Source organism: Azolla caroliniana, unplaced genomic scaffold, assembly GCF_043228905.1.
Source record: "Azolla caroliniana isolate FFs.n. ecotype wild unplaced genomic scaffold, voAzoCaro1.0.p SCAF_5, whole genome shotgun sequence".
Lineage (NCBI taxonomy): Eukaryota > Viridiplantae > Streptophyta > Polypodiopsida > Salviniales > Salviniaceae > Azolla > Azolla caroliniana.
This window is the reverse complement of record NW_028230440.1, coordinates 17794362-17802932: the sequence shown is the minus strand read 5'-3', so window position 1 is coordinate 17802932 and position 8571 is coordinate 17794362. Positions and strand designations below refer to the sequence as shown.

Here is an 8571-nt window from a genome sequence, read left to right as displayed (position 1 = left end):
TTTTTGTGACAATTGGCAGAGCAAAAGATAGATAATTTTACTTTAGATTGGATTGAATTGGAGTAAAATGGATTGAATTGGAGTAGAATGGAATGAATTGATTTGGAAATCGATCCTGATTGGATTGGATTGATTTCATTTGAATTGCTTTGAAACAATGGGTTTGATTCTATCTCAATCGATAATCAAGAAAGTTTCGAGAAAATATAATTGAATCAGGGGAAGGAAATATGGCGGAAAGAATGCGAATAGAGTGGACCAGTGAATTGGACAAATTGCGTACAAAGAATGGGGGTTCAACTTTGATTTCTAACAGAGTCATTAGTATCTTCTGAAATCCAAAGTCAGCAAAACAGAAGAGTGATGATGGATGAACTCGGAGTGCAGAGTCGAAATTTATTGATCAAAGAACCCAAACTGAAGAGTGATGAATTTGCGCGGATCGATAACAGGACATTGTAAAGATTACCAAGAAATCGGTTTGTGGTAATGAAAGAAGGATAAAAAAAATCAATAGCCAGTTTTTTTTGTTTATAAAATTGATGAATTTGAAAAGAGAAAAAACAACAAATCGGTCATCAAAATCCATTGAATTGCACATTTAAACTGGGCTAATGAGGCAACGAATAGAGAATTAGAGAGTAGTTTTACATGAGTTACAATATTAAGCATGCGCTAATCAATCGGAGACCATTCACACAAAGACAAAGAATTAGGGATTAAGCATATCAGGATGATTGGCGATGACTAGGAGCATTATTACCTGCAGACATGGAAGTATAATCGAAGGGGAATTGCTGAGGAGGAGGTGTGATCAAGGAAGAAGAGGGATTGGCGTAGGTCACGAAACTGATAATCTGATCAGGAGGAGGAGGAGGAGGAATGATTGGATTCATGGCGGCGCAGGGATCGGTGGGATGATCGATTGCCAAAATCTGATGATCGGTGCGGGGCTTCTTGTTGTGTGGGATCATCATCATCATCATCATCATCAGGAGCTTCTGTTGCTTCTGCTTCTGCTTCTGCTCCTCATCGTCATCATCATCATCATCATCTGAGGAGGAGGAGGAGGGTGCAGAAATCAGTCTGCTAGAATTAGTGAAGAAAAGGGATAATATGGTTCAAAAAAACAAAAAACAAAGAAGTGGAAAGAAAGAAAGAAAGAAGAAAGAGAAATGCGAGACGGTTGGTTGTTAAGAAGCCGTTAATCTGTTCTTTCTTATTTTTTGCCTCTCTCACACACACGCTACAAGCATTACATCTTTGGGTTCCAAACCTAATTTTCTCAGGTCTCTCTATTATAAACTTCATATATATCTCTTAATTCACTAGATACCACCGTGGAATGTAGGGGTTAAACCCATGACCACCTGGTGTCCATTGGGCAACCTTACCAACTGAGCTACATCCATCTGGGCTACACATGCGCGCGCGCGCACACACACACACACACACACACACACACACACACACACACACACACACTCTCTCTCTCTCTCTCTCTCTCTCTGTATTTTTCTCGATTTGTGCTTGTCATCCTTGCGCAAGGGCCATGGTAATCTTCTTTGTATTGTTCCAATTTTATTAGATGTCCCCGAAGGGACACACACACACACACACACACACACTCTCTCTCTCTCTCTCTCTCTCTCTCTCTCTCTCTCTCTCTCTCTCTCTCTATTTTTCTCGATTTGTGCTTGTCATCCTTGCGCAGGGGCCATGGTAATCTTCTTTGTATTGTTCTAATTTTATTAGATGTCCCCGAAGGGACACACACACACACACTCACTCATTCTCTCTCTCTCTCTCTCTCTCTCTCTCTCTCTCTCTCTCTCTCTCTCTCCACGAGAAATATGGCAAATTTACACTCGATATAAATGGATCACCCCACGAGACCCACTCCCATCTAAAATGTTGTGCTATACGGAACACTTCATGCACTTCTCTAAGTTAGGTTTTATTACACGACCAAAATACCTAAATACATTCTTATCAAATGCACTAAGGGTTGCCATTGGACAACTTAGGATATCATCTCACCAACTTGAGATTGAGAATGATCGTACCAATAGAGTCCCTAGAGAGAAAAGGATATGTAGATTATGTCACATAGAGATAGAGGATGAGTATCCCTTTACATGCAAGTGTCCAACTTACACCGAGACAAGGGAGAAACACCAAGACATACTAGGACCCTCTCCCACCCTCTCCAAACTATTAGATGCCCCGAAGACACTAGGTAGGTATATCTTAGAGCTAAAACAATTTAGAGAGAAGAAGCTACAAAATGTTAACCATAACCATTCTAATATTCTCCAACATGTAACTAATGAAACTTTTTAGGAACAAGGGGAGACGATGAATGTGGACACACCTACACCACTCAACCTCTCCCTTGCTGAAGCAGAAAGCAAAGAACAACCAAACACCCACGGATGTCGAGCTTCAAAGCAACTCGACGTGGAGTAGAAACAATTAGGAAGATAAGGGAACGTGAGCTACGTTGCCTAGAAGCTATGGTTGGGGTACCTTTTACATTGGAACCACGGTCCACGTCCACATCGAAACCCTTTGACCTCCCTCTTCCTTTCGAGAGACTTGGATGGAAATGAAACTAGGCCTAGTACAAAGTCATTTCCTTTATAGAATATGTTACACCATAACACGTTTTGTACAATATTAGAACTCTTTTAGCATAAGTTCTATTTTTATTTTTGATGATTGGATAAACTCCCTATATTGTTGTAAATCAATTGTCTCTAAGGCCAAATTTGGCCTTAGAAGACATCAATTTACCCTAGTGGTAAGTCATTTACACTACATCTTGGGTCCAAAACCTAATTTTCCCACCTCTTCATTACTTCATAGATCTCTCTCTCTCTCTCTCTCTCTCTCTCTCTCTCTCTTTCCCTCCCCCTCTCTCCCATAGGTCATATTTGACCTCCGAAGACGATAATAGAATCTATCTATGTGTGTGGTAAAAACACACAATTATATTAATAAGTGTGTGAAAAACACTACTTACACTGGGTGTAACAATCAAGTACGGTCACCCACTAACTACACTACACTACATGAGTAGTGGAACTTGTTGAATTGTGAACACTCCACCGAGGAAAGAATTTCCACTTCCTCCAATAATTTTTTTTGTCACATTAGATCTTGCCAATCATATAAGCGAAAGCTAAGGAAGATAGTGATTAACCAATGGAATGCATTGCCAAAAGAACTTTGAACTTGCATAGAGTCAAAATTCATTTCCAAGTCCAGTGTCATTTTCAGATGAGATGGAAATAATATTGCACTTACATGGGGGCCAACCCGTCACCCTCTTTCCAAGACTCTTAAAGAATTAAAGAAACATTGGGTGTCCGATCTTCGTGATCATGGAATTGCTAGTGCATACATAAAAGAACTAATTGACCAATATCGTTGCTAGTCAATACAGAAGGCAACAACAAATGACATGGGGGAATGATTGTCAGTAAATATAACAAGACTAAGCCCACATAAGTGATTCAATGGATCAACAACAACAAAGGCTATGGCGTCATCTCCCCTGACGATGGCAATGAGGACTGCTTCATCCAATAGACTAGCAATGGGCTCGACTCGGTTCGGTTCGGTTTCTTGGCCTTGAAACCAAACCAAACCATTTATTTATAATAAAAACCAAACCAAACCGTTTACGGGAAATTTAGAACCAAACCAAACCAGTTTATCATAAATTAAAACCAAACAAAACCATTTTTTAGAGATATTGATTATCATACATATTATGAATTTGTGTGAGAAAATCATCATAAATTTTGTTGTCACATTTATTATAAATTTGTTCATCAAACCTGTCATAAATTTGGTCATCATACTTATCATAAATTTGATAATTATACATCAAAAGGAAACTCTACTTATAATGCATGTAAAATTTAATAAGTTAGAGCCTACAGGTTTAAAATTAAAAGTTGAAAGTTAGAGCCTAGAGATGAAAATTTAAGAAATTTTTTTAACCTATAAACCTATAAACCTTTAAACCAAACTACATAAACCGAAACCGATAAACCGCTAAACCATAAAATTCAAAATCAAAGCGAACCGAAACCAAACTAGATCATAGCATTTGAAACCAAACCAAACGGTTTATTTATCTTGGAATCAATAAATCGTTAAGCCATGATTTAACGGTTCGGTTCAGTTTGAGCCGAAACCGGGCCCATTGCTACAACAGACCTCCATTCACAGCCAGCCAAGGCTTCCACTCCCTAGCGGAAGGGGAGACGGTGGAGTAACAAGTTCATGATGGAGGAAGAAAGGCCCAACCCAAGGCCGTGAAGGTGAGCGGGAAGAATGGAGAGGAGAGCATGTCCAAGGTGATGGAGGTGGAGGTGGACGTGGAGTGGGTGGGTTCGGAGGAGGTGGAGGCCGCGATGGGTGGGGGCTATGGAGAGACTGGCCATCTCGCTAGAGATTGCACCTCCTCTGAAGGAGTCGTTCTTGTTCTACTTATAGAAGCAGAGAAAGAGTCGTTCTTGTTCTGCTTATAGAAGCACAAAGAAAGAGTCGTTCTTGTTCTGCTTATAGAAGCACAAAGAAAGAGTCGTTCTTGTTCTGCTTATAGAAGCGCAGAGAGAGAGAGAGAGAGAGAAAGAAAGAAAGAAAGAAAGATATATTAACGTCTTCTAAGGCCAAATTTGGCCCATGAGACAAATAGGTTACAACAAAAAATGAGTGTTTATCCAATCATCAAAACTAAAAATAAAAGAAAATAGCTTAAGCTAAGAAAGTTCTAGTAGTGTACAAAACTTTGCACCAAGCCTAATCTCATTTCCACCCAAGTCTCTCAAAAAGAAGTGGGAGGTCAAAAGTTTTTGGTGTGGGTGTGACCCATGGTCCCGATGCATAGAGTGCCCTAGCCATGGCTTCTAGGCGGTGTAGTTCACGTTCCCTTATTTTCTTTATTGCTTCTACATCTCGTCGAGTTGCTTTGAAACCCGGCATCCGAGGGCGTTTGGTTCTTCTTTGATTTTCTGCTTCATCAAGGAGAAGTCCGAGTGGTGCAGGTGTGTCGACATTCATTGTCTCCCCCTGTTCCTGAAAAACTTCATTTGTTATATGTTGGTAAACATTAGCAACATTATTATCAACGTTTTGTAATTTGTTCTCTCTGTGGTGTTTCAATTCTAAGATGTATCTACCTAATTTCTTTATATCTAGTGTATCTAATAGTTTAGGGAGGGTGGGAGAGGAACCAAGTATGTCTTGGTATTTTGCCCTTATCTCGGCATAGGTGGGGCATTTGCATGTAAAATGGTACTCATCCTCTATCTCTATGTGGCATAACCTACATATCCTTTCCTCCCTAGGGACTCCATTAGTACGTCCATTCTCAATCTCAAGTTGGTGAGATGATATTCTAAGGTGACCAATGGCAACCCTTAGTGCATGTGGTAAGAATACATCTAGATATTTTGGGCGCGTGATAAAACCTAACTCAGAGAAGTGCATAAAGTGTTCCTTATAGTACGACATTTTAGATGGGAGTGGCTCTAGTGGGGTGATCCATTTATACCGGGTATAAATTTGCCATATTTCTTGGCGTATTACTTTATTACGGTCCTCATGAGAGAGTAAAGTGTTATCATTCGTGTGGTCGTACTTAAGGGGGGGGAGGTTAGTAATGTCTAGACCGTTGGCAAGAAGCCAACTCACCATCATGCCATACCATGAGCTAGTATAGCCGGACTCATACAATGCTCGAGAAGCCTTAAAGGCTTGGTGGGATATTCTATCAAGTGGTTGGTTATGTATCCTGTGTATAAAGACTACCATTTGAAAAAGTGCTTCTACTAACATAGGGGGTAGGGTGAACTCAGCCCTAATAATGTCATGTGGGACCGACGATTTGCTTCGGAGTTGGCGTGATAACATCATCACCAATGGTCTCTCTAATTGCGTCCACATGAAAGATGGTAGTCCTGGGGCCCAAACCGCTGATGCATACATGAGAGAGGGAGTCACTAATGAGTCAAAGAGCCACCCTTTAGTTCGTGGCTCTTGGAAGTATGCTTGGTGGCATTGTCTCTCGAGGAGTGAGAGGGATGCATGTCCTCTTGTAAGTCTATCCTTCGCTGCTTGTGTCATCGAAAATTTACCTGAGCGGGCACTGAAAGTGACTCCGAGATAGACATATGATCCAACCACCTCAACTGGGCTATGGGAGATAGTTAGGTGACACTTAGCTCTAACTTGGGCCGACGTGTGGAAGATAAGGACTTTAGTTTTCCCTAGATTCACTACCAATCCTCGTTGTGTGCAAAAATCATCTAAGGCATTAAGGTGCCTTTGTAGGTCGTGTTCGGATTTAGAGAGCAAAACTATGTCATCTGCATAGAGCAAGATACGCACCTGCGTATCTCCAAGGACTACTCCATTGCCTCCCTTACGAGCAATAAAATTTGTGATCTCATCAATGTAGATCCCAAAAAGAGTCGGAGATAAGGGGCAACCTTGTTTTACACCAATAGTGCTAGTGAAACTATCGGATATGCCGCCTGGGCATCGAACACACCCGGACACTTGTTCATATAGTGCGTAGATGGCCCAAACCATGTCATCTGGTATCCTCAAGCTCTTAAGCCTATCAAACAACCGCTCTCTAGGGACCGTGTCAAAGGCTTTGCGGAAGTCCACAAAACAACAATATAGTTTCTTCTTGCGAGCCTTAGTCTGGTCAATTAAGCATCTAAGTGTGAAGATATGGTCAATAGTGGAGAAGGCTCGTCTAAAGCCAGCCTGTTCAGGTGCACGAAGATTTAAGGTCTCCATATACTCGCTAAGCTCTGCCTCCATTACTGCACCATATAATTTAGCAAGGGTATGACCTATCATAATGGTCCTATAAGTATTTGGGTCCATGGGGTCCCCCCCCTTATGTATGGGGGCCACTGTGTTCATGGTCCATTGTGATGGAAAACCCTCTACAAGGGCACGATTGAAGATTAGAGTTAGTAAGGGAGCTAGGCACTCTCTCGCGTATATGATGTGTTCTGCTCGCAATCCTGTGTGGTCCATGGACTTCCTATGTTGTAATTTCTTTATGACCTTCGTGACCCTAGAGGTCGTGAAGAGTGTCCCCACAGTAGGTCGGGGTGTGGAAGGCATTGGAATGGGTGGTTGGTTTGGGATGTGGTAAAGTCTCTCTGTATAAGTGTGCCAAGTTTCGGGATCTTCGATGGGTGTTTGTGGTCTTGGTTCCCGTAATCTCTTCCATGCAGTGGCACAATCGTTACTCATGAGCATGTGGTAGAGTTCCCAATATTGGGATGCCTCCCATGCTCGTCTCTTACGACGTGTCATCTTGCGCATTTCTTTACGAGCTTGTACTGAGGTAATACTACCACTGAGTTGCGATATTGTAAGTTGTCGATGTAAGCACCTACAATCCTCATCATACCATCTATTTTGTGGCATAGATCCTACTTTACCTTGATTGGAGTGTTTCGTGTATGGGAAGCTGCTAACCGCTGCAAAATGAAGGATGTGTGTGAGTTTCGTATTAAGGCTCTCTAAAGGTAGGGAGGGATCAAGGGAGGAGAGATGGGCTTGAACATGTCGAGCATATATGTCAGAGAGCTCATGTGTGAAATGTATTGTGATGTCATGGCGTGGTTGACTAGAGTTGGTGACGTTAGAGATATCGCATTTTATCTCGAAGTATAAGAAACTATGGTCCGCGCCAATAGGACATGGGGCCACTCGGAAGGAGTTAATCATGTGGGTGGCTTCAGGGCGTCCTATTAGATAATCGACTGTGCTTTCCCCTCCTCCATGTGGGAAACATGTGAGCTCTTCCGAACCTGGCCACTTGGCTAAACCATTATATATGACCATCTGGTGCCGACTACCGAGTTCGAGCAAATGATGGCCAAAGCTCGTGGCGTCTGCACCTTGATCCTTTGATCTACGTGTGGTGTCTATGTCTGAAGGATCGACGTTTACCATTTCTAGGTTTCTATTCATTTGAAATATTGTGCATTGTCGAGATTGGGTTCTCGCATTAAAGTCTCCTACAAGGAATACTTCGCCTTGGGAAGAATATCAGATTATGTCATCCGATAGAGGTTCATATGGGGAAGGCCCATGTGGCACTCCGTCATCAACTAATCTCGCCTCGCCAGCCAGATTATAACGAGAGCCTTTTGGGGGGAAGTAACAAATGGCGAAAATTACTGCCTTGTCCTTGCTTGTGGAGACTTTCACCCACATAAAACGAGCTTCTGGGTCTGTGCTCAGTATTTCTATCCTATTATGTAGCTCCCTCCGAAACAATATTGCGACACCTCCAGATCCCCTGGTAGTGCATCGACGTGAGGTTTGTCTAAAAGCCGACTCCCAACGAAATCCTTCGACTCGTGGGAGTCCCCTATTTGGGCTTTGGTGTGTTTCTACTAGGCAAACTATATCTGATTCCTTTAATATCCCCTCTAGGCGGCCGGGGTGTGTCCAGAGTGCGCCGTTACAATTCCATAAGGTCATCCTAAGTGTGTTTTCTGTCACATGGGCCACACGCCG

The 8571-nt window shown here is 42.2% G+C and overlaps 2 non-coding genes across 2 annotated transcripts; both read right to left on the bottom strand.

Moving 5' to 3' along the window:
* Positions 1-1501: 1501 nt before the first annotated feature.
* On the bottom strand, positions 1502-1604 carry LOC147864268 (U6 spliceosomal RNA). Its single transcript, XR_015529882.1, has one exon. It is a non-coding gene; the product is annotated as a U6 spliceosomal RNA (small nuclear RNA).
* A 64-nt stretch (positions 1605-1668) lies between these two features.
* Positions 1669-1771, bottom strand: LOC147864267 (U6 spliceosomal RNA). Its single transcript, XR_015529883.1, has one exon. It is a non-coding gene; the product is annotated as a U6 spliceosomal RNA (small nuclear RNA).
* Between the last annotated feature and the right edge of the window lie 6800 nt (positions 1772-8571).